At 41.2% G+C, this 25,599-nt stretch overlaps 1 protein-coding gene across 18 annotated transcripts in view; it reads left to right on the top strand.

Moving 5' to 3' along the window:
* Positions 1 to 7,327: 7,327 nt before the first annotated feature.
* The window catches only part of FHIT (fragile histidine triad diadenosine triphosphatase), a 1,095,777-nt gene continuing 1,077,505 nt past the window's right edge, over positions 7,328 to 25,599 (top strand). For 8 of the 18 annotated variants that reach the window (XM_073350942.1, XM_073350957.1, XM_073350964.1 and 5 more), the window contains exon 1: positions 7,328 to 7,394. The gene's annotated coding sequence lies outside the window, so the exon portion shown is untranslated. Of the gene's footprint in view, positions 7,395 to 7,468; positions 7,752 to 7,783; positions 8,056 to 8,085; positions 8,232 to 25,599 lie in introns of those variants that run through there. The other 10 variants (XM_073350959.1, XM_073350955.1, XM_073350946.1 and 7 more) reach the window with 6 other exon arrangements.

The following is a 25,599-nucleotide window of genomic DNA, read 5'->3' as shown; positions in this document are numbered from 1 at the left end:
AGAGACCATTCTGAGGAAACTGGCATAGTTTTAGCTGGCTGAAAAGATCTTGAAATGACAGTGTTGCCAGTTTACGGGAAGTTCAATGAAAAACAGTTTTTTTGGAAAAGAACCCTAGCAACAACTAGTCACTCAACATCCATCCATCAGCAAAATTAAATTAAAAAAACTTTGAACTAATGATCAGTTTAATCAACTCCAGTTGCCTCTCAGAAACAAGGGTGTTACAGTAATCTTCCTCTTTTGGAACTGGGCTGTAAGTCAAACAGCTTTTCTGGAATCTTCATGTGTCTAGAGGAAAGCTACTTTAAAGTATATCAAGATGAAACCCACTTGAAACATAAAATTTTAAATTTTGTATAAGGTCTGTATTCCAAATAAGCTATTTCTTTCACATGGAGCTTGCAATGCGTTGTTTGCAAGGAGGAGCTGCTGCTGATTCAAGAGACAGGAAGAACATGTAGCGAAGCCAACACTCCCTTCAATGTACAGGCCCATCTCCTACATCTCTTGTGCACCTTTGTTTCTCTCTACACTGTACAAGTGCTGGAGAAAATCTGAAAGAATAAAATGTGCTAATTCTGAATGAAAACTCCTTCTAAAATCTTCTGAGTTTAAAAGCCTGCCATATGTCAATGGAAAAGTAATTTCCTCTACATTTTGCAAAATCTCCAATTTAGCATTAGCCCTTGATAGCAAAACAGTGTAAGCATTCTCAGCATGGATACTTCCATTCATTTTTAAGCTTTGAAGACATCATGTATACTGTGTTGGTTTGTTCAACCCTTGCTTTTTTATTTAACTGCTGTAGTATGTGTTTTGTTTTCTTTTTGTTTTCATATAGCCTGGCTAGTATTTTGCCTGACGGATTTCATAACTCAAATAAGTGCTTTCAGTAACACTTAGGAACTTATTTATTTTCTTCTTTAGGATAAGATGCAATTCATTTTGTATTAAAATGTTGCTTAATGTTGTGTGCTCTCCTTTAGCTAAACAGAAATCCTACAGCTTCTTTCGTTTCTTTTTCAAGATGTAGGAGTTTCCATTATCCTTTATAATTTTCACTTGTATCATTCTATAATTATACCTTGCATGTATATTTTGTAAGTTTTCCATAGTATTGAGAAATTGTGTCATTAACCCAGCATTCATAAAAACAGTCTCTGTGTTCATTGTATTAAGCACACTATGAAAGCTAGTCCCTTGGATTCTATAGCTAATTGGATCCATTGCTGGTGGCCATGTTCAGTGACTGCAGATTTCTGGAGGGAAATGTGCCTACACTTCTCCTCATGCTTAGATATATCTGAGAATCTTCCTCCAGATGTGTTATTGTTGGGAGGCTTGGATTTCATTATCAATATTTGTTAAAATAAAGAAAAACATCAAACTCTGTCTACATAGCTTAGAGGTATTATTTTGTGTTGGACTCAGGACATTGTGTCATCACTATGCAAAACATTGTTGACATCTTGATTTGTCAAACTCTCTACTTTCAGAAAAAAGTGATATTAGACTTTTTTGCTGTTTGTAGACTGTTTCAGTCATGGAAGATGCAAAGGGCACAACTCCAAGAGGCGGCAGTTCTGTGGTCAGCAGCTGCAGCTGCCATGCTAGTGAAGAAGGCTCATAAAAGGATGTGGTGCTGTTACTGAAAATACAGAGTCATTGTGGATGTATTGTGGGTACAGTCCTGGGGAATACACAGGATGTAGCTCAGCAGGCATCTGGGGATGACAATCTAATAGGGAGGAATGAATGACTGGCCTCACAGAAGAGGCTGTTTTGACTGGATGTTGGGCTATCATTACTATGCCAAAAAACATGAATACTGTAGCACTTTTTGAGGAAAAGAGAAATGACCATTGATGCGTTAGGAGAAACGATGGACTGGCCTTACAGAAGAAGCTGTTTAGTTGACCACTGAAGACCATGCAGTAGCTTGAGGAAAAGGTTTAGAGGGAGGACAAGAACTGAATCATAATCAAAACTATATTAAACAGCAGCCATTAAAGGGATACTGTAAAGCTGTCAGGCTCAAAATTTGCTTTAAAATAGTAATAATCCAGTGGAGAATATTCTCTGGATTCTATATACCTACCCTATAAAAACAAAAAACAACAAAAGATTGCTTTATGATTGAGCTCCAAAAAATAAAATCATAACTGTCTAAGCAGGTCCTATAATGTTTTGCTGCTTTTCTGCTGCATAACTGACAAAATGAATCCAAGCACCAAACCCTGGTATCAGAGCTGTTTGGAGATCATAAATAATGTTCGCTGATAAACAGGATTAAACAGAAATACACTGTCAATCTCAAAACCAGGTAGAAACATGGTAATCAGGAAAGAATCAGTTTGCCATATGGAGAGAAGAGAATTGGTAAGGAATTTTTATTTTTAAGATTAAGTAAGGTTTTTAAGATTACTAATACCACTATTACTTCTCCACAATGATTATGTTCCCACCTCTTGGCCACCAAGAAAATATGGCAAGCGATAGAGTTTGTTTGAATTTCCCATAGGAGACCATACACATTGCACAACACCATATGTTCTAGGATTTGTCATTTTTAAATAAAAACAGTTTTATATTGGAATCACTGAAATTCATTGAAAAATAACCTACAATCCCCATTAAACACAATGGCAGACAGCTTTTCAAATTTCATTTGGCAGGGAAAACTGCTTTTAGAAGGACCTGGCACATTGAAGTAGTGAGGCTAGCAAGGACAAGATATTAAAGGCTTGTAGTATTGCTAAGGATTAGGGAGAGAAAGTTCTATATTTTTGCGTCTTAAATAGTAAACAGCTGAGTTTAAATGAGGAAAAGTGTAGTGTCCCTACTGGGCTAAAAGAGTGTGTCCCCAGGATCTCTACTTGGCTTGTTTTCAAGAGATTTCATGCTCAGTTGAATTTTAGAAACAAATTATCTAGCAACATGCATCACTTTTTGCTTCTTGTGTTTGCATTTCTTTCCTCCCTTAATAGCAGAATATTAAAGCCATCTTTTGGTAAACAAAAGCTTCTGCTCTAGCAGTAACCCACCTCTTCATCTGTCTTGTGCAAATTTAGCTATTATAATTCTTTATGTAATGCATAATCTCTGGTTATAGAGAGGTTATAGCATTAGAAATGGAGAATTATGGGAAGAGCTATTGGAAAAGCTCAGGTTTTACAGTTTGTTTTAACACTGTTCAATAATACTCATGTTTCCCCCCCTTCATCAGATTTAAAACTTTTTGACATGCTTAACCAAATTCTAGGATATGCCATTTTACTGAACTCTGGATCTTTTCAGTGGTTTTTTTCTGTACATTGTTTGTGTTTTACACTCACAACTGTATACATTGAAAGCTCAGAGAGACCAAAAACATTCTTAATTTCAACGTGCCTGCCTCTTCAGCCACTTCTGAATGCTCAGTATCTGAAAGGAGGAAAAAAATACATTTTAAATGCCAAGTACAAAAAGAAGGAGAAGACGGATGAAAGGATAAAGGAATATACTTGCAAGGTGAACACCTCACTATCCCTTGATTGGGTGTAGTATATGATGTCAGTGAAAGAGAATGCATAAGAGGTAAGCTTTTTAATCCTTTACTTGATTTAGTTTAAAGCCAAGGCTAAGATTTTCAAATATGACTAGAGATTTTTGGGTGCCCAACTTGAGACGCCTTGAAAGGGCCCGATTTGCAGAGGATAGGTACTCAGCACTTTCTGAAAATCAGTGTCTCAGGTTGGCCATCCAAAAATTGAGATGCCCAAAATGAGCAGTCATGTTGGCCCATAACATTGATTTAACTCCTTTCACATTCAAATTTGACAGGAGTTGCACTGGGGCACACATTTTGAGGGGAAAGGCAGGGAGTCAGGTGTTTTTTTGTTTTTTTTTCCCCAGCTGCTTTGCTCTTTTTATTGCAACAGGTCAACTCCCTAGAAACCAGATCAACATTTGTGCCAAGACTCAGTGTGGTGGATTTATCTAAAATAGCTATTCACCAAGAGAGGATTCATTCAGTTTTCCCCACTTAAAAAATTAATCCAGTCTCTAAATAGGTTGGTAGGTCAAATGTTTTAGAGGTAGCAGAATAGTGGAGATAGTTAGTTAGAAGGTGTGCATGTGGCGGGGGGAGAGGGGACAGGGAAGCAGGAAGCTACATCCAGTGCCATCATGTTCTATGCTAAGGTGGATTGCTTTTGCAGAATGAGGGTTTAGCTGTGTGCCAGTTACACCTCATATTGTCTGACACTGGGTTGATCAGCAAAGCCTGCATCCTCAATGATGGTCTATTTTAAGAATCCCTGCTGGCTCCCTTATGATTCTACATAAGAGACTTCCCTTCCTCATGCAAAATTGTGGCAGGTAAGAGTCAACACTGCTTGTGTAAAAGGAAATAAATTCCTCACCAACATATTAGAATCATTTGAGGGAATCAACAAGCACGTGGACAAGGGTGTATCACTGTACCTCACTGGGTCACAGCGGAGAATGCCAGATTCAGGACAAACTGCTGAGAAATAAGGCAGACTCACTCCATACTGATGGCCCACCTTGATTATCACTACAAAAGGTTCCCCCCACCCCTGCTCTCCTGCTGGTAATAGCTCACCTTACCTGATCACTCTTGTTACAGTAAAAAGAAAAGGAGTACTTGTGGCACCTTAAAGACTAACAAATTTATTTGCGCATAAGCTTTCGTGGGCTAAAACTCACTTCATCGGATGCATGCAGTGGAAAATACAGTAGGAAGATATACACACAGAAAACATGAAAAAATGGGTATTGCCATACACACTATATTAAGCGTGATCAATTAAGGTGAGCTATTATCAGCAGGAGAAAAAAACCTTTTGTAGTGATAATCAGGATGGTCCATGTCCAACAGTTGACAAGAAGGTGTGAGTAACAGTGGGGGGGGGAATAAACATGGGGAAATATTTTTACTTTGTGTAATGATCCATCCACTCCCAGTCTTTATTCAAGCCTAATTTAATGGTGTCCAGTTTGCAAATTAATTCCAATTCACACGGCTACCATTCTGAAACCTGTTAAAATGGTCAATAGATCATATACATACAATAATGACAATGTTCTTATACTAGGTTTGTAGAAGTGATATTATAGACTGCTGGCTTGTAGAGTTTTTAGTAACTTCCAAAAGACTGGAGGGTTCTTAGTCCATAGTCCAATATGCTCCATTTTAGTTGTAAATCTGCTGTCTAGAGAGTTCAGATCAGGAAAGAGGCAACATGGAGATGTTTCAAGGGTCTTTTGTATCCTCTGCCATGTGATTGGAAGAATTTTACTATTCCAAACAAAGCTTACAGCTCCTTTCTGTGGCACAAGATGGAGTCTAGGGTCAAATGAGTATATCACATGTCCTTATATGGCTTGCTGACTCAGGGAGAGTGGGGTGGGAGCAGCCATTGGCCATATTCATGCTATGGCATCCATAGGAAGACTTACTGGGTGGGATGAGTTTCTTCTATAGCCCGTTGTGAGAGGTGTGTCTTAATGAGTAATCAAGCTTGAAAAGTCCATTCACAATGTGCTGGCTAGACTGGATGTAAACTACCTTATGGCTGTTACCCTGGGGACAAACACAATGGTGATATGGGTATAAAGCAAATATTCATAACTTCTGATACAAAAATGATACATGGATTTAAACAGGATAATCTTATTTAGCAAATCATAATTTTCCATTGACACCTTACATAATATACTTTGTACACGATTTGTTGCAATTGTCTAACAGTGGCTCTATTAATTATATTCATAATCATATTTCAATCATACAGAATCACAGGGTTATCCATTGAATATTGTGTACTTGGACTTTCAGAAAGCCTTTGATAAGCTCCCACACCAAAGCCTCTTAAGCAAAGTAAGGAGTTATGGGATAAGAGGGACAGTCCTCTGATAGATCAGTAACTAGTTAAAAGATAGAAAACAAAGGGTGGAATTAATAGTCAGTTTTCAAGTGAAGAGAGATAAATAAACAGGTCCCCCAAACATCTGGACTAGAACAAGTGCTGTTCAATTTTTTCACAAATGATCTGGAGAAGAGGATGAACAGTGAGAAAGGAAAGGTTGTAGATAATCCAGAATTACTCTGAAGAGTTACAAAGGGATCTCAGAAAATTGGGTGACAAAATGGCAGGTGAAATTAAATGTTCACAAATGCAAAGTAATGCACATTGGAAAATGTAATCCCAACTATACATACAAAATTGTGGCTTCGAAATTAGATGTTACCTCTCAAGAAAGAGACCTTGGAATCACTGTGGATAGTTCTCTGAAAACATACTGGGTCAGACCAAAGGCCCATCTAGCCCAGTGTCCTCTCTTCTGACAGTGGCCAATGTCAGATGCCCCAGAGGGAGTGAACAGAACAGGGAATCATCAAGTTATCCATCCCTTCACCCGTTCCCAGATTCTGGCAAACAGAGGCGAGGGACACCATCCCTGCCCATCCTGGCTAATAGCCATTGATGGACCTAGCCTCCATGAATTTATCTAGTTCTTTTTTGAAACGTGTTATGGTTTTGGCCTTCACAAAATCCTCTGGCAAGGAGTTCCACAGGTTGACTGTGAGTTGTCTGAAAAAATACTTCTTTGTTTTAAACCTGCTGCATATTAATTTCATGTGGTAACCATTAGTTCTTGTGTTAGGAGGAGTAAATAACACTTCTGTATTTATTTTCTCCACAGAATAGAATATAGAAGAGAGAGGCATTGGTGTTGGCACCAGGGGCATGACGCTGGATTGCCACTGTACGCATCGGGGAGGGGCGACAGCGGGGGTGTCTGTGCTGTCACTGAGGGACAGTGTTGGCCTCTGTGGTGGGCATCATTGGTGTCCGTAGCAGCATCAAGGCTCTTGGTATCTGTGTCGGTGACACCGGGGATGGCATGTCTGCAGGGGGAGGGGTGATGCTGGCTGTGATGGGGGACAGCGTTGGCGTCCATGGCAGCATGCGGGGCTCCTGGGGGCTGTGCCAGTGACACTGTCCTCTGGGCTGGGGTCGGCGTAGGGCTGCCCATACCAGTGGGGCACAGCCCTGGGTTTCATCGCCTGACGTGATTCCTGGAGGCTTCAGGCCCATCCTGGGGGCTGACAAGCCAGCGTGAGGCAGCACTACGGTCGGGCACCGCGCCCCATCCCACCCGGCCCCGCCATCACTGTCCATGAATGGCTCCGTCAGGGAAGGGAGCGCGGCCGGACACCGCCTCAGAGGAGAGGGCGCCGTGCGCATGCGCGCTGGCCACTCCTGTCCGCGTGGTGGGAATCCTCGCGGCTTCCCCGGAGCCAGTTCCGGGCGCGTGACGTCAGGGCGCCGGCGCGTCCCGCTCCCATCCCGGCTTGACGCACGCGCAATAGCAGTCGGAGTGTAAGTCTCCATTTTGCTTCCCCCTCCCACTCCCTACTCCTCAACAGCCGGAGCGGCTCAGGGTGGGGGAGGGCGATGGGAAGGGAATGGGGGGGAAGGGAGGAGTCGGGGACGCTCCGGTGCGGGCCGGGCGGGAAGCGCTGGGGCAGGGGGCGGAGGCCAGCGCGTGCTGGCGCCCCCAGGGGCAGGGCGCGCGCGGCTCTGGCGGTCCCCCCCTCCCTCAGCGCGCGGCCTGCCGGGCGCGTGTGAGGAGTATCGGTGGGCTTGCCCCTGGTCTGCCGCGCGGCCGGTTCCGCGCCGGAGGCTCCCTCTCGATCGGGCAACCCAGCCACAGGGCGGGCTGGGTCCGTCGTCTGGGTGGGTGGCAGCTGCTGCCACGCGGACGGCGAAGGGGCCGCCCCTGGCGCGCTGTGCTGGGGCGGGGGAGGAGGGGTGGGCATCTTTCGGCCTTGTAACGGCCCGGGCGGGTCTTCTAGACGCCTCAGTATCTTTCCCGCCAGCTGCGCCCCTCCCCCCGCTCCTGGGCAGTTACCGACCCGCCCGCTTGAAACGGGAGTGGCCGTTTGTCAACGGCCGCCGCGTCGCACGGGTCACGTGAAAACGCCTCCGCGGGAGCCTCGCTGACTGACCCCGGCCCGCGGCGTTGGGTTTATTGCCGCAGGTACTGCGGAAGTGTTGGTATTTCTGCGGCACCACGGCAATTATTTTTCTATATTGTCATCTGTGGAGGGGGGCAAATTAAAAAAAAAAACAACCCCCCCCCGCAACCCCTCAACCTAGGTGCGGCATTTAGAATCCAGCAGAATCTCCTCCTGTTCTAGTCGCTTAAATTAAAATGTGGGTATAAAATAATAGCTCTTTACATCTTCCGAGTGCCTTGTAAACCTTAGCGAATCAATCAGATTTGACATAGCTCCTTAAATGTGAACTCAAAAGAATTTAATGGGAAAAAGCCTGCAGCGGTTGGACTGAGTGAGAGCTTGAAAATAAGAGTAGCGATAGTGTGTAGTTTTTTTTTTTTTTAATGAGGAGGATATGTTTCTCTGGAGTACAAATTTAATTTTTGTCCTTGGTAAATTATTAACAACCCCATTAGGAAATTAATATGAAACTCCTAAGAACTTAGATGGAGGAATCAGTAAAATCATTTTGGTCATTTTGACCTTGGTTCAATGATGGGATTAGTTTAAATAACTTTGTGCGTGTGTGTAACATTTTAAAGTCATAGTTACTGGATGGAGAAAGGAAGGCTTCGGTATAACTCTTGGGACAATTAGATATAGTGTGTAATATAATTAAAAATCTTAAATTGCAACATACTTAAGCATGTATCTATAAAGTTCGCGTGAAAGATTAATTGCACACAATGGGCTCTGCCTGTAGGCAGATTTCTTAGTAATTTATTTTCAAATAGCTGATGTCAGTGATTTAAATAAGACATTCCAGAATATTATTTCTCTATGGTAGGATCTTGGCCACTTAATTTAAAATTGAATCATTGAAATGCCTAATAGAAAACTTGCACAAAGTACTTCACCTTTTTTCCCTTGGGCAAGATGTCTATGTCCAACACATAGTAGTTCCCTTGATTTTGTAACCTGTTTTTATATTCCGCTCCAATGCATTTTAAGTTATTCAGAAGTGGTTTAAATCTTTGAATGACAGTTGAGAAGTATTCTGATCTTTAAAAGTTACATTCTTATGTGCTGAAAAGAAATTCCACATAGACATTGGGTTTTTGGTTTTTTTTTTTGAATTTGAATGGTTGGTTTGGAGTTCTCATAAAAGCTGAATTTAGTTCACTTGTCAATTCTGCCACTTAGTGTGAAAGCTTTATCTGTTGCTTCTTTCAGTGTGGGTAGAAGATCATAGTTGGTATTTAGACAGATCTCTTCTTGGAATGTTGTTGGATTCAGCCAACATTAGCTGTTATTGTTTCAGTGTGTGGAAGTTTTGATGTGAAATCTAATTAAATCCCTTTGCAAAGTCTTGTTAAAACGTGTTTTATAACACAGTTTTTTAATTGGTAATTTTACACTGGGGTTGTTTTAAGTGGATGATTGTTTGAGTTGTAGGCAGAGTCTGTTCTTCAGATGTTTCTGCTTACTGTGTAAGTATAAAGGCTACAAGTTTGTCTCCTCACATCTATGTAAGGATTTACATGCATAATTCCCATGCATTGAGCAAAGAACATGAATCTAAACATGTAGTAGGAGAAAAATGACTTACTTTTGCTGTCCTTGGAAAGCATGCTTCCTGTCTCCACTGACTTTATTAATGCTACAGCTAATATATTTTTCATGCTTAAATATTCAGCAAATGCATTGTCACTTCTGTTTGCGTATATTCCATTCATACCTCTTCCTTTAATTCACTATACTGCACCAGGGAGCCCTTAGTTGGAATTATGATGCATTTTGCTAAGTGAAATCAGAAATATAGAAGATAGGGCTGGAAAAGACTACCTGGGTCATCTAGTATAACCTTTTGCGTAGAGCAGGATTATCCTTCTGTCTTGTAAATGATAACCTTGTATGTAAATGAAAGGATTTGTCTTTTTTTTTTCTAGCTGTATTGCGTAGTAAATTCATATTCAGTTTTTCATCTGTCACCCAAATCCTTTTCTGCACACTCATTAAATAGATTTTTTTCTAAAGTTTAAACTTGCACTTAAATTTGCCTATTTCTTCAAAAACTCAGTTTTGTAGCCATTTTACTTTCTTCACTTACTGTATTACAGTAGCACCAATTTGAGCCATGGCCTCGTGGCTGCTCCCCTGAGGCTGGGAGAGGAGCCTTTAGATGTGGGCCGGCTTGAACCCCCCACCCTGGACCTATAGGTACAGTAACATCAAGGATCCCCAACTAGACTAGGCTCCCGTTGTGTTGGCACTGTGCACACATAGGGTGGGATTCACAAAGGTACTTAGGGTGCTAAGTCCCCTTTTAGGCACCATTGTGATTCACAAAACTCCCCCTTGGTTTCAGCCTAATTCTGTAGGCACCTCTAGTTGCTTGGTACCTCAGGTTTTGCAATAAAATATCTCGGGCCTATGTTTTTGTCTCTGAGCATATGCACTGCCGCTTCACTGGGTGCCTATCTCCTGCCTACACCTCAGTGCAATTCACAAGCTAGTTTGGCTGCCTAAGTTGTGTGTGGGATCTGACCCAGTAGGTATCCATAGAGGTTGCCTTACTCCACATGAGACTGACAGGATGTAAGAGGGTGGGAGGGAAATGGAGGAGCTCCTCTTTATATCCTTTTGGTGTAGTTAGACCTGACATTCATTACACCTAATACACAGTTTATGACAACAGTATCTGAAGGTATCATATGAGGTGTCATATAGAGACAGTTGACATAGTTTCAGAATTTTTGTAGTTGCTTTTACAACATTTGTAACAGAATTGTGTATTTTCTATTTCACTTACAGTTCCTCTTCGAATTTAGAAAACTAGATCAAAAGCTATTACAGTTATGTTCATCTTGTCTCATTCTCTATCTTCCTGATAACTCTGTCAAAGAAGGTGATCAAGTTTATTGCTCAATGTGTACTCTTTTTAGTGTGAACATTATATTCTATGAGCTTTCTTTAAGAAACCCACTCAACACAAAGTAGGTGTGTATTTAGCTTATATTTTGATGAGATCACAAATTATACATGTTTTTGCACCATTTGCTACTAATTTTACACATTGAAACATGATGTAGCCTAAGGGTTTACTGGAAAATTGACTTCAGTAATTTATTTTTGAGTTTTCCTAAAGTTACATAGTACGTTATTTTTGACTGGAATATAATTCCACAAACATAAAATAGAGAGATACAAATACACTACATGATATAGCACTATTAGGTTCGGCACTTACCCTATAAGGGATAATAAGCCGTTAATACCGAGCTGATTTGTCTATCAAGATTTGAAAGTTGTGAGTGATGAAAAAGCTGCTAATAGTGAACTTAGTTTTAGTGCAACTCTGTGTCATGGGTTGGCTGGCCCTTTAAAGAGAATTGGGCCTAGTTTCACCAGTGACATCTGATTTCCAGGTGATGCTGTGAGATCAGGGATCAGGAAATAGCTAGCGTCCTCATACCCGTCTTCATAAAAGATAGCGAGTAGTTCAGCTTGAGAGCTGCAGAGAATTTGAAAGCTCTTTCAGGAGTTCTTGTATCAAGGGAAAGAACCCAGCTCATATGTAATTTGCACATTAAAGGCGGGTTGAGTGTAATCCTGAAAGAAGCAGAAAGGCTCATGCAGGAGTTCCTGGTGGATGGGGTCTGCAGAGCAGTACTGCAGGGACCAGGTTAAGTTGGAAAGAGAGCAGAATGGCTCACTAGCACCCCCAATCAGATGACTTGCAGAGTGTAATTCTGGAGTGAATATAGATGGTCTTTTGCAGGAGCCTCTGGGTTAAGTGAAAAAGGACAACTTCGTTTGTTGAAGAAATAAACAGAAGCTTTGAAGATAAGAGGACTGGAATGCTGTGGCTGGAGAATATTCTTTGGTGCACAGGCTGTTGAATTAGTGCACTGGTTTACACTCTGTTTATAGTGAAGTAACGGAAGAGTTCCAAAGTGATTGAGTATATTGCAATGGACTTTCAGTCCTCTTCATGTGAGCATAAACTCCACTTATAGTGACGTTCCACTCCATTAAAAGTGGATATCAGTGTGCTAAAACTCTAGGAATGTAACAATTATCAGATAACCATAACATTTTATTAGAATCTTTCTCAACTCAGCCAAAGAAGAGAAGTTGCTGTGATTCAATGAAAGGAGGAATCCCTGGTTCGTGTCTAGTTTATAGCTGCTCTTGGTGTGGGTGTTGAAGAGCTGAGTCAGCTTTGCTGCTCCCCACTTGTGAAGGTATAGCCCCAGGTTGCTCCCCTTACAACTATTAGAAGTCTCCTGAAACTACATGAGGGTGAAGAGAGGCCCTGCTGTAGGAGATATTTTGCCAAGCAGACCCTCTCTTTTTTAGTGAAACTCTGCTTATAGAGAAATAGTGTTGGGAAAAGTGGTGAACCCCTTTAACTATGAGATGATTTCATTGTATTTGGCCAAATATAGTACAAAAAGCAGACTTGCATAATGAATATATACAATGGCTGACGTTATTTTGGGTCTGTTCTTGCACCATTGACCGTTTCATAATTGATTTAAATGGGGGAAAGATCAGGCCTGTTCTACAGTACAGAAAGACCTATTGTGGCTCTCCCTCTCTATTCCAAACCCCTTGCCAAATTATTTTCCTTTCTGCCACCCATCCTGTTTCAAGTCTCCATATAATTTCTAGAGAAGAGTCAAAGGTAGGCAGGATGCTTAGCAGCCCTTGTTTAGGCTAGATATCTTTATTACAAAAATTAAATCTAAAAGAAAGTGTAACCACTTAATACTAAGTCATGAAAAAGGAAAAAAAATGTCTTGAATCTAAAAGTGGGCATAAATACACCTGAATAAATAATAATGCATGCTTCACTAGCCCTCATCCTGCTGTTCTAGCAGGACCTCCTCCACCACTGTGACTTATCACTGGTAAACATTCTCTTTGTAGTTGTATACACCAAAAAGCAATTACCAATGAGCAATATATAAACTTAACATTAAGTAGTGTGCCCAAAACAGCATTTGCTTTCATATAAATGGCAGCAGCTATAGGGAGATACGTTTGGTTGCCACTGCATTTTTCAGGGACACATGACATCCCCAGTCTCATGGAGAAACAGGCGAGAAAAATATGCATGCTTTATTTTTGCTAAATAGAGTAATAACGACTGTAAGTCACAGGTGAATCTTGAGTTTCTAAACCTGTGATTCCCCAACAGCTTCAGGCCAGGCTATTTGCCATCATGAAACCAAAACATAGACTATCAAATCCAAAGGTTCCTTGGGACTTCTCATGTCCTATCTTCTAACAGATTGACCCTGGAAAAATGCTGGTGCTGAAAATTAAGTACAAGTTTAACTGTTTTGCTGGATTGAGATCTAAATTAATGTAAATGATAATTCTCAGTTTATTTTTGCTTAGGCTGAAAATTGACTGAACAGTAAAGGCACTTCAAAAATGTAAAATTACCTGCAAGGGATAAATTTGGACTTTCAGTTTGCAACACAATGATTAGAAGTTTGTGTTCTGTTAATATGAATCATGTGATGATTCCCTGTACTAGAACTGATTTGGAAAAATGATTGGAATAATTTACAAAACAAAGTAAAATGGTCACTCACATTTCAAGTATGGCCAGATTTTACCTTGTTGCTTATCCTCCCAAACTCTTGTTCCTTTTGCTGCTGCTGGAGTCTTGTCACCCCCACCCCTTAATATCTAGGTTTCAAATGCACAGTTTTTAGATATTTAATCCACATTATTTGGTATCCAGTGGATTCATCACGTATCTAATTAATATACAGTAGGAAAGCAACTAACTTTCTATATGAGGGAACTTTGAAATCACACAGAGAAATGTATGGGTTTTTTTTAATTTCTTGTTCTGGGACATCTAATGATTTCAGGCTCTAAGTTTCTTTTTAGTGCATGTTTCATTATTAAATATTTAAGACTTGTATGGCTGTTATAAATACTATTTAAGAATGGCAAATTTCTTCATTACCCAAACATTTTCAGGTTACTTAGTGGAAGAGATAGTAAAAACTAAATTCGAAGGGTTGGTGTTTGAGCACATCTCTAGTCAATAGGGAACTAGCAAGTGGTATAACAACATTCTCAGACTTCACTGTGGTAAAGCCTGTAGTGATTGGGTGCATCTGCACAAAAGATGCTTATAAGCACAGTCTAGTATAAATCACCATGAAAACTCTCACCTATGTGAAATTTTATGTTGGCTATCGGATTGCTTTTTATTTATTTATCTGAGTACTATTGCATCTAGGTCATCAGCTGATATTTTTGGTTCAGTTATAAAAAGATCATACTAACTAATATTTCCATGTGGGATTTGTGTTTTGCTTAGTGAGAGTCCTGTGTAGCTAGGAATCTGATCGTTCAATACATTATTTATAAGCTTTACATGCTATTTTATCAGTACTGAACTAGTACAATGTAGTGGTCTTGGCAATTGTATTTTAAAACAACTAAGCTGTATGTTGTGGGATGGTGGGTAAAAATGCGTTTGTAGCTTTATAGTGAAAGTCAGCATTATCTTTGCATTTAGTAGATAAGATGCCAACTGCTAGATTTAAAATAAGGAACATACTTCATATTGGATGTTCAGGTGTTCAGACAGGAGTAGTACATGAAAACTGATTAAGGGGTTCTGCGTTAGCTTGGTACTTAAAATGCACTTCTTGTCCAAAGTTAGTCAAGTACTTTTTCACTTCATAGGAATGGATGACTTTATTTTGGATAAGATTTTAATTTTTTTCAATGTTAGAGGTATGGATAGACTTCTTAAAACAAATGAATAAATAGAAAAAAATGCTATCTTTACCTATCGAAGTTTTCATATTTTTCCAACTTAAAATTTTTAGATTTTTTTGGTAACGACCATAAATGCATGAAAAGAAACAGTCTACAACCATATGCTTAAATAACTCTGCTATGTAAGTTGACTGTTCAGATCATAAAGCCACCCTTAAATAAATAAGATACATAGTACACAGGACCATCCCATTATATCTGTTGAGTGTAGTCTGTAGAATCTCAGACTCTGGACCTTATAACAACAGTGTGTTTTGGGACTGTATGACCAGGAGACCAATAGCAGTCAAAACGTAAGCCATTTCTAGTATTGTATTTTTCTGAGAAGATGCCACCTGTTGTAGAACTGCTCCCTCCCAAATATTTTCCACAGTATAACACTTCATGAAACATACACTGGAAAACTTTGGGGCAAACAGCGACCTCAACAATGTCTTAAAGACACTGAACACAATTACAAGTTGAACAAATGTACTGGGAGGAGGATTTCTCTACCATTTCAGCAACAGAAGAAGCTGTTTAATTGGTACTAGCAAAAGGGACCTTTATGCTTTCAGTAGGTCAGCAACTAGAGGACTATATCTCTTTCACGGTCACCAAGAGTACATTACAATATTTCCTGTGGACTGGTTCTGTGTCCCCTTTAGGGTCCAAAGCTACTAACATCCTTGTAAAAGTCCAAAATAATGCTTCTGGCTCCTTTATAGGCGGCATAACAAATACTCAATTTCTCTCAAATACAAAATACTCTCAGTTTGGAAATAAAATATTTTTACTAAAATGTTATATGAATATTCAGTTTCTTGGGAGGTCTCTTATGAAGCACTTGAAGTATTTTTGACCATGAAATAAGAATGTACATATATCTAAAGCCCCACATTGAAATATGTGAGTAAATTGAAAGTAGTGGCTGTAAATTCTCTTAACTAAAGATACCATTGAACATTCCACATGGCCACAATTAAAGATTCACTGAATTTTATAAATATTTTTACCCTGATTGTTTATATATTTTATTAATCTTTATTACTGATAGGCTATGTAATTTATGCACAGACATTTACCACTTGTCATGAAATAAAGGTCATGAGCAGATTGTTGGTTGGTGTAAATTGGCAGTGGATGTATGACAACTTATACCACCTGAGGTTTTGCTCCCATTTGTAAGAAGGTGAACTTGAATCATAGCAGCCCTGAGAAATGATGGAGGAAGACTGGTGGCATGGCCTTTGAAGGAACGTAATTTGCATCTGCTCAGTTTCAAGTTAAGAGATCATTAGTTTTGATATGATGAAGTTTATCTATAAAGTCCCATTAAATGGGCATTAATGACCTAAGAACAATATGCCATTGATAACTAATATGAAATCCCTGCTTTTGACCATAGTTTTAAAATGATTTCATGATAACAATTATGGCTGTCCCAGCATTGGAATTCCCCTCCTCAACTGCAAAGCTGCATATGGGGAGTGTAACAGGGTATAGCAGGGCCCCCCTCGGTCCTACCTTTGCTGTGCTCCAAAAACCACTGAGATCTTCTGGTTCAGCATTCACCACCCCGGTGCAGTTTATTTACACAGTACAAACCCACCACCTCTCAACATATATCGCTGGGGGTTCCAGCCTTAGGGGCTTCTCTTTCTTGCAGTTAAAAGGGGAGAACTATCCCTCTTCCTCGACTCTCTGGCTTCTCCCCCTGCCCTTTGCTTCCTTTCTGTGAGCCTGTATATAACTCTAGGCTAATCAAGCTGGCAGCTGCTCCGCCTCTGCCAATCAGGCTCAGATTCCTCTAGTCAGCTCCAGTTCACCTCACTTAATTGGAGCTGGAGTGACAGAGGGCTGGCTCAGCAGTTCCTGGTCAGCACTGTCACAGGCAACAATAATGATTACCTACCCCCTAAAGCAGATTTCTACAAGTGTAATAATTGTTGAGGGCAAGTGTGCATTTTCCTATGCCAGTAGTATCAAAGGCTTGTGTCTGCTCCAAATGGGCTGAGCATTGCTGCTTTCCCTTATGTCCAGTGTGTGTGTATACATATAAAATATTGTATATAATACAATATTACTGTATTTTCTATAATGCACATTTATCATATTAAAGAGCTCTAAACTTTGCAGTAGCTTTGATTGAAGCACTTTTCAAGTTTCATATTCCTGTACACATCTATCCGTCTGGTCATGTCTTACTGCAGAACTGACTTTTAAAAAATCTGTACAGATATACATTAGAAACATTTAGATTGCCATTAAGAACCTAGAAACTTATTATTCCCCATTTTCTTTAACAGTTTATCAAGAATTATAATTTTAAAGTGACACAGTTATGTATATAACTTTTTGCACACAAATTAGTTAACTTTGCATTCTTTCAAGTCACTCCCTTTGGGAATTAGTGTTGTTACCTGGTGAAGGCAATAAAATGTGGTTAATTGCCAATCTTTACTTGTAAAAGTTATAGGAGATTAAAAAGAAAAAAACAGTTCCAACTATTAACCAGGCCTGGCCTGGATTTCTTTGATCTAAATTGTCTGATAGATCACATTGAAAAGGCAAATCTTAAGGGGGTAAAGGGAGGGGGAAGAAATACTGTTGGCTGAACATGGTTTTCATTGAAAGTGCTGTTCAACACAGTAAGCAGCTCATTTTTTAAAAATTATCGGAGACAACTTTTTATATAAACATTTTTTAGCGATATGGATAACTGAATTAATTTTTTTCTAGAATATGGTAAGTATTTCATAGCCTGGAGACATAGTAAAAGAGAACTAAATTAGTAAGCAGTGGTACCAGTAAACTTCTTGTGTTTCAAAAATACATAAAGGGAAAAATTCTAATTTTAAATGAGAGCAGTAGCTTCAACTTATGTTGATATATTCAAATGTGATAAGGGTTCAGAAATAATTTAAATTGATGATTAAATTGCAGTAAGTCTTAAATAGATATTTACAACCTTATTTTAACCACTTACATGCTAACTTCAGGATCACATTTAGAGGTGTATTCAAGATGGATACTTATCTCCCATTCCTATAAGGTGCTAAATGCCTTCCACTCTCATTGTAGCATTTGGGAGTTGAGGGTGTTCAGCTCCAGTAGGAGACATTGTGCACTTTACAGGATCAGACTGTCAGCTGAAAGAAGAATAGTCTTCCTCATGCAGTATAAACAGAAAAGGAGTACTTGTGGCACCTTAGAGACTAACAAATTTATTTGAGCATAAGCTTTTGTGAGCTACAGCTCACTTCATTGGATGCATTCAGTGGAAAATACAGTGGGGAGATTTATATACATAGAGAACATGAAACAATGGGTGTTACAATACACACTGTAAGGAGAGTGATCACTTAAGGTGAGCTATTACCAGCAGGAGAGCAGGGGTGTGGGGGGTGGGGTACCTTTTTTTAGTGATAATCAAGGTGGGCCATTTCCAGCAGTTGACAAGAACGTCTGAGGAACAGTGGGGGGTGGGGATAAATGTGGGGAAATAGTTTTACACCATGCACCTCCATTCTTCAGTGGAGAGTCGGACAGTGAGCAGGAAGAGATTGTCTCCCATTGCTCCTTCCACTCATTTTATAATCCCCATTACCAATCTGGGCCTCCACAGCTGTACCATCCGTCTGGCTTTCAACCACCCTGGTATAGACAACCATGGTGCTAACCACCAGGATCCTTCCAGCCATCCCAGTGGCTCTGTTGGGACCTGTGGGAGGTGTATAGACGACATGCCTCCTGAACATCTAGCGTGGTCTACCATGAACCAATGAGGTGCCCTCCCTCAGCCCTAGTATCCTGAGCCCCTGAAGAGATGAGGGATGCACAGGAGGATGACCTTGAGGAAGAGACCACAGACCAACATCTCATCTTCCTCACCAGATGAGGCAGTGATGTCCCCTCCGCCATCTCTAGGAGATGATTTTAAGCTCTTTCAAGACTTAGAAAAGTGGGTGACAGACACTCTGCAATGACCTTTAGAGAAGGTAAAAAAGTCGCAACATAAACTGTTGGGCATTTTGCATTCCTCTCCCTCATCCAAAGCACACCTCCCCATCATCGAGGCTCTCTTGGATCCAGCCATGCTTATATGGCAGACCCCTGTATTGGTGCAGCCAATTTGTAAACGGGCCAATAAGAAATATTATATTCCAGCCAAGCGTACAGAATTTCTTTTCTCCCATCCACCCCCTAATTCGATCATTGTGGGTGTGGTGAATTCCAGAGGTCGCAACATCAGGTGAAGTCCACCCCTTATGATAGGATTGAAAACACCTTGCCTTTCTCCCAAATAGGTCTTATTCATCTGGCACGCTACAGTTCCACATCGCGAATTATTGGGCCCTAACAGCAAAATATGACTTCTTCAGTTACTCCAAACTCAATTTGTTTATTGATCAACTTCCGGAATCGCACAAGCATCAGTTTAGGGCCATTCTCAGTCAAGGGTAACTGGTGGCCAAGATGGCACTTCAGTCAGCACTCACAACTGATACAGCGGTGCGATCCATCTCCACAGCTGTTGTGATGCGGCAGACTTCTTGGCTACGTTTTTCTGGCTTCCCCAAGAAAGTATAGACAACTATAGAGGACCTTCTTTTTGAATGCACCAAGTTGTTCGCGGAGAAGATGATGGGATGCATCCCTCCACACACTCAAAGACTCTTCAGTTGTTAGGGATTTACACACCTGGCCAGAAGAGCAAATACAGTTCTCAGCCTTCATATACAGAGAAAATACAGTTCTCAGCCTTAAATCTCATACAGTATACTACCCAACTTAGTGCTTTTTATGAGCCTCAAAGGAAAAAGTCCAAGTTCTCAAAGCACAAGCCATTGGACCCACAGCTTTCTTCTTCCCAACCATCCACTTCAAAGCACCAGTTTTGATGGATTGAGCGGGGCGCCACCAGACAACTCCTTTCAGTACCATCTGATGTTGACCAACCCTTCACATCCCTATGGATGCTTCCTTGCTCTGTTCCACAGCAAATAGGAATGGATAACATCTGACAAATGGGTTTAAAAATTCTCTGCAATGGATATTCAATTCATTTCACCTCCATCTCACCCTCAACACCCTTCCCTGTCTCTTTAGGGACCCTTCTCACAAGAGTCTGTTGTGACAAGAGATGGATCATCTCCTCCATGTAGGAGCCATAGAACCCTCAGCACTTATGAGGCAAAGGTTTTACTCTTGTTGCTTCTTGATACTCCCCCAAAAAAGAGAGGTTGGAGATCCATACTTGACCTGAGAGCACTCAACAAGTTTGTCAAGGCTCAAAAATTCAAGATGGTCACTCTGGCAGTGATTACTCCTGCTTTGGAACAGGGAGACTAGTTCTTGGCCCTCGCCCTCCAGGATGCTTATTTCCATATTTCAATCTTATCATCCCACAGACAGTTCCTCAGATTTACCCTAGGACAGGACCATTACCAGTACTGAGTAATCCTCTTTGGGTTATCATTAACTCCCAAAGTAGTCTCCAAGGTCCTTTTCATGGTAGTGGCTCACCTGTTACCCTAAAATTTAGACATCCATTATGTTACCTACAAATTTGCATGGGGCTTTTAGCACCTTGAGCAAAAGCCTGCCAATTATGTTAGCCTATGATAGTGCTTCTAATTTAACAAAAGAGTAACAAGGTTGTGGCCCTCCCTAAAGGAATTGCTAGGGTGTTACCAGGAGGCTTGTCTCCTACCTGCAGAGGGCTCCCCAGAACAAGCTATGTTATGACAGACAACGTAGTGTGCATATGCTCCATAAATCGTTGGGGGCACTATATTGCCCTCTCTTTGCGCAGAAGAACTAAGGCTACGGAACTGGTACATTTCCCACAGTATTACAATATCAGCCGCCTACCTGCCGGAGCATACAACACAACAGTGAACAGTCTCAGTCACAAATTCCCACACAACCATGAATGGGAGATAAACACAGTAATACTCCATGACATATTCACACAGTGTGGGACACTGAGAGTAGACCTGTTCTCCACTTACTTGAGCAAGAAATGCCCACACTACTACTCTAGAGCACGCCTTGGTCAGCACTCCTTAGGGGACGCTGCCCTTCTCTCATAGGACCAGGGCCTTTATACACCTCTCCCCCATTTGTTGTATTGCTGTAAGTCCTGTTAGAGAGAGAGAGAGTGCACAATGTTATACTGACTGCTTCCACCTGGCTGAGACAGATGTGTACCCTTCCCTGTGACAGCTGGTGACGTGCCTGCCAGTCCCTCTTCAACCCACTCCTTACCGCCTCTCAAAGAACGAAGGACTCACTCTCCATCCCGACCTATGGATACTTTGGCTCAAGGTCTGGCTCCTTTATGGTTCCAACATATAAAGATATCCTGCTCTGAGGAGGTACAGGAAGTGTTACTTACACAGTAGGAAATTGGCTACCCATCATACTTACCTACAAAAGTGGACCATGTTTCAGTTTTGGTGCCATTTCAGACAAATTACCCCGACATCTGCTACTCTCCCGGTAGTCTTAGATTATCTACTTGCTCTAAAGAAGTCAGGATTATATTTTAGCTCGCTCAAGGTCCACAGGGCGGTCATAGCGACTTTTCATCAACAAACAGAGGGGACTCAGTTTTCTTGCACCCAACTACAAAGAGGTTCCTCAAGGGCATAGCAAACCTCTTTCCCCAACCCAGACAATCCTACCCCATCACGGGACTTGAATTTAGTATTAAAGGATCTGAGCAGACCACCCTTCAAACCTATGACCCTGGGGTAAACAGTGAGGTGGCAAACATTGCAGATGATACAAACCTACTCAAGATAGTTAAGTCCCAAGCAGACTGCAAAGAGCTACAAAAGGATCTCACAAAACTGGGTGACTGGGCAAAAAATGGCAGATGAAATTCAGTGTTGATAAATGCAAAGTAATGCACATTGGAAAACATAATCCCAACTATACATATAAAATGATGGGGTCTAAATTAGCTGTTACCACTTCAGAATGAGATCTTGGAGTCATTGTGGATAGTTCTCTGAACACATCCACTCAAGGTGCAGTGGGAGTCAAAAAAACAAACAGAATGTTGGGAATCATTAAGAAAGGGATAGATAATAAGACAGAAAATATAATATTGCCCCTGTATAAATCCCTGGTACGCCCACATCTTGAATACTATGTGCGGATGTGGATGCCCCATCTCAAAAAAACATATATTGGACTTGGAAAAGGTTCAGAAAAGGTTAACAAAAATGATTAGGGTTTCCATAGAAGGAGAGAGAAATAAGACTGGGACTTTTCAGCTTGGAAAAGAGATGATGAAGGGGGGTATGATAGAGGTTTATAAAATCATGACTGCTATGGAGAAAGTAATAAGGACGTGTTATTTACTCCTTCTCATACACAAGAACTAGGGGTCACCAAATGAAATTAATAAGCAGCAGCTTTAAAACAAAGAAAAGGAAGTATTTTTTCACACAACACACAGTCAACCTGTGGAACTCCTTGCCAAAGGATGTTGTGAAGGCCAAGACTTTAACAGGGTTAAAAAAAACCCTAGGTAAGTTCATGGAGGATACATCCGTTAATGGTTATTAGGCAGGATGGGCAGGGATGGTGTCCATAGCCTCTGTTTGCCAGAAGATGGGAATGGGCAATGGGTTGGATTACTTGGTGATTACCTGTTCTGTTCATTCCCTCTGGGGCACCTGGTATTGGCCACTGATGGAAGACAGGATACTGGGCTAGATGGACCTTTGGTCTGACCAAGTATGGCCGGTCTTACATTAAGTTCACTTACACATCTGTCAGTAAAGTCAGCGTTTCAGGTCACCACATGCAGCTCTTCAAAAGTTAATATGCAGCTCCTTGTACAGGCACCGACTCCGGGGCTGGAACTAAAGGCACCAACTTTCCAATGTGCCAAGGGGTGCTCACTGCTCAATCTCTGGCTCTGCCACAAGTCATTCCCCCACTCCACCCCTTCCCGCCCCCTCCTCTGAGCCTGCCGTGCCCTCGTTCCTCCCCCCCCGAGCCTCCTGCATGCCACAAGGTGCGGGAATGGAGGGGGAGGTGCTGATCGGTGGGGCTGCCATTGGGTGGGAAGTGCTGGGAGTTGGGTTTTGGAGCTGATGGGGGGCTGCTGACCTATTACTGTGGCTCTTTGGCAATGTACATTGGTAAATTCTGGCTCCTTCTCAGGCTCAAGTTGGCCACCCCTGTTCTAAGGCTAGAACCCAGGGGTTATTATCCCTCTTGGGTTTTCCCTCCCTTCCTCTGTGCTCCCAGAGAGGAACTGCATACTGTGTCCCTACAACCTCTTTCTGCTGCAAGCTTCCTGTCTTTATAATCTAGCATACCCTGACCCCAGCTGACACTCTTGTTCAAGTAAACCTGCCTCTCCTTCCCGTTGCAGCCAGGTACCCTAACTGGCCCCCTCAGGTAGATATTTAACCCTTTCAGGGCCTGTGTGGGGTATCTGCCACATACCAACTTTTACATAAGTGCTGCTTTTGATCCAGATCAGTAGTGTCTAAAAGTGGGGTAAGTTTGCACTGCTGGTTGCCGTGTTCCACCTGTTCGGTGGAGAAAGACTTGGCCTCTAGGGCCTGATTCAGTAAAGTCCTTAAACACTTGCCTAACTTTAAGCATATGAGTAGTCTTATTGTCTTCATTGGAAGTATTCACATTCTTAGGTAATTTGCTGATTCCTAGGGCTGTTAACGCAGCCTTTGGTCCATGAACTTAGTTAACCTAAACATTAAAACATTCTCTTTAAAACTGATTTAAATGATGTAATATGTATTAACTATGCAGTGTTTTAAACAGATCTTTAAGAAACAGGCCTGATTTGGGACAGGACTGCAAGAAAGTTACTGATCAGTTTCTAATTGTTTTTTTTTACTTCTCATGGTGAAAACTGAAGCTAATCTTCTGTCGCCCTTTTCAAAGCTCTTTGTATGTCTTTCAAGCTCTGTCATTGTCTATCCTCAGGCCTGCTGGAATAAGGCAGGTGTGGACTGAATCTAGCCAGATTGCTCTTTCTGAAATGATCACCTCTACTTCAAAGGAACATGGAGGGGCTGCTGGATGAGGAGGAAGGAGGCTAGTATGGGGGAGACAGGGAAATACAGTGTAGGAGGGAAGATATACACTGGTGGAACAGAAAGGTTAGAGAAGGAGGCAGGGGAATGTCTGGGGAAGGAAAGCATGATAGTTCCCCATACTAGGAGTAAAGAGAGTGTAAGTGCTATTTTCCTCTGAGCTGTTGTGGGTAGGCCCACATGATTTTGTATGTTTTCAAGTTGAATTTTCTTCCTGAAATGATCATATGCATGTTTGGTGTGGGAAGCTTTCCGCTTCAAGTTAAAATATTACAAGAGAACAAAACCCTCTCCTGTTCATTGATTTTAAAAATCTCAGTATTTTGTGTAGGGGGAGTCTGAGCTGACATTATTAATTAGGGGTCATCACAGATTATTTTATGTTATTTATAAAAAGCAATTTTTTATAGGATTTACATAGTTGATTCCAAAATGTCTCTTAAAATGTTAGATCCCAATCTTGCAAACATGCACATTTAAAATTAAGCACATGCATCAGTACATTCAGGATTGGAGCGGAAGACTAAGTGCTTTGGGGCATGTCTTACTATCTGACAGCACGGTGACTAGCACAATGGGACATTTACCCATTTGCAGCCTCTTGCCCCTACTATAATACAAATAATACATACTATTACAACTAATTGTGCCTTCACTAGACAAAAAGTATAGGCCAATGAAGTAATGGTAATAATCTGCACTGTTGTTTTAGAGATCTTGCTTCAGTTACAGGCTGTCTCTACGGGCCAAGAAGACCTAGATGAAGTGCTGTGTGTTGTTCACCAACAGCCCTATGATTAATGGGAAGTATTACCCATCACTGCCTCAAGACTGATGTTCCCCTTATTTTCAAGGATGGTGTCAGCCAGGTGTGTGCAAGCATATGGATGCAAACTAAGGGGAAAAAATAGAGGCAATTGACATGGGGAAGGATCCCCAGAAATGTGGAAGCCTCTTGAAAAGAGGAAAAATAATTTCTTGAGCCTATGTTTCAAATATGTACTCATAACTGTGGGTTTAGATACGTTGCCTGTAGTTACAACACAGCATAAAACGGACCTTTTGGCCTTTGAACTGTCTGGAATTTTCATCCAGACATGGGCACAGTGGCTTTTAAGAAGGAGTGACTGAATCCCAGATTACCATACTACCATCCTTTTTTAAATTGTTCCAAAGCATACACCATCTCTTCTGCGATTCCACTCTAGAGCACAATAGCTGCCATTGATGTTCACTTCCAGAGAATTTATGTATTCTGCTCTACTACTTTTCATTTTGAAGCTTATGTCAAGAAAATGTTTCATCATTTCACAAGGCCTACGTTGGTTGTGTGGCCAAATTCTACCTTCAGATACACACACTCAGCAACCATTGATGTCAATAGAACATAAAAATGGCCACACTGGGTCAGACCAATGATCCATCTAGCCCAGTATCCTGCCTTCAGACAGTGTCAATGGCGGGTGCTTGAGAGGGAATGAACAGAACAGGGCAATTATCAAGTGATCAGTCAGAAGCTGGGGATACAATGGGGTTACATTGCTGACCATTTTGGCCAATAGCCATTGATGGACTTCTCCTCCATAAATTTATCTAATTCTTTTTTGAAGCCAGTTATAGTTTTGGCCTTCACAACATCCACTGTCAGCCAGTTTCACAGGTTGACTATGTGGTGTGTGAAGAAGTACTTCCTTTTTT

This window comes from Lepidochelys kempii, chromosome 7, assembly GCF_965140265.1.
Source record: "Lepidochelys kempii isolate rLepKem1 chromosome 7, rLepKem1.hap2, whole genome shotgun sequence".
NCBI classification, from domain to species: Eukaryota; Metazoa; Chordata; order Testudines; family Cheloniidae; genus Lepidochelys; species Lepidochelys kempii.
This window is presented reverse-complemented; position numbering and strand designations above follow the sequence as displayed.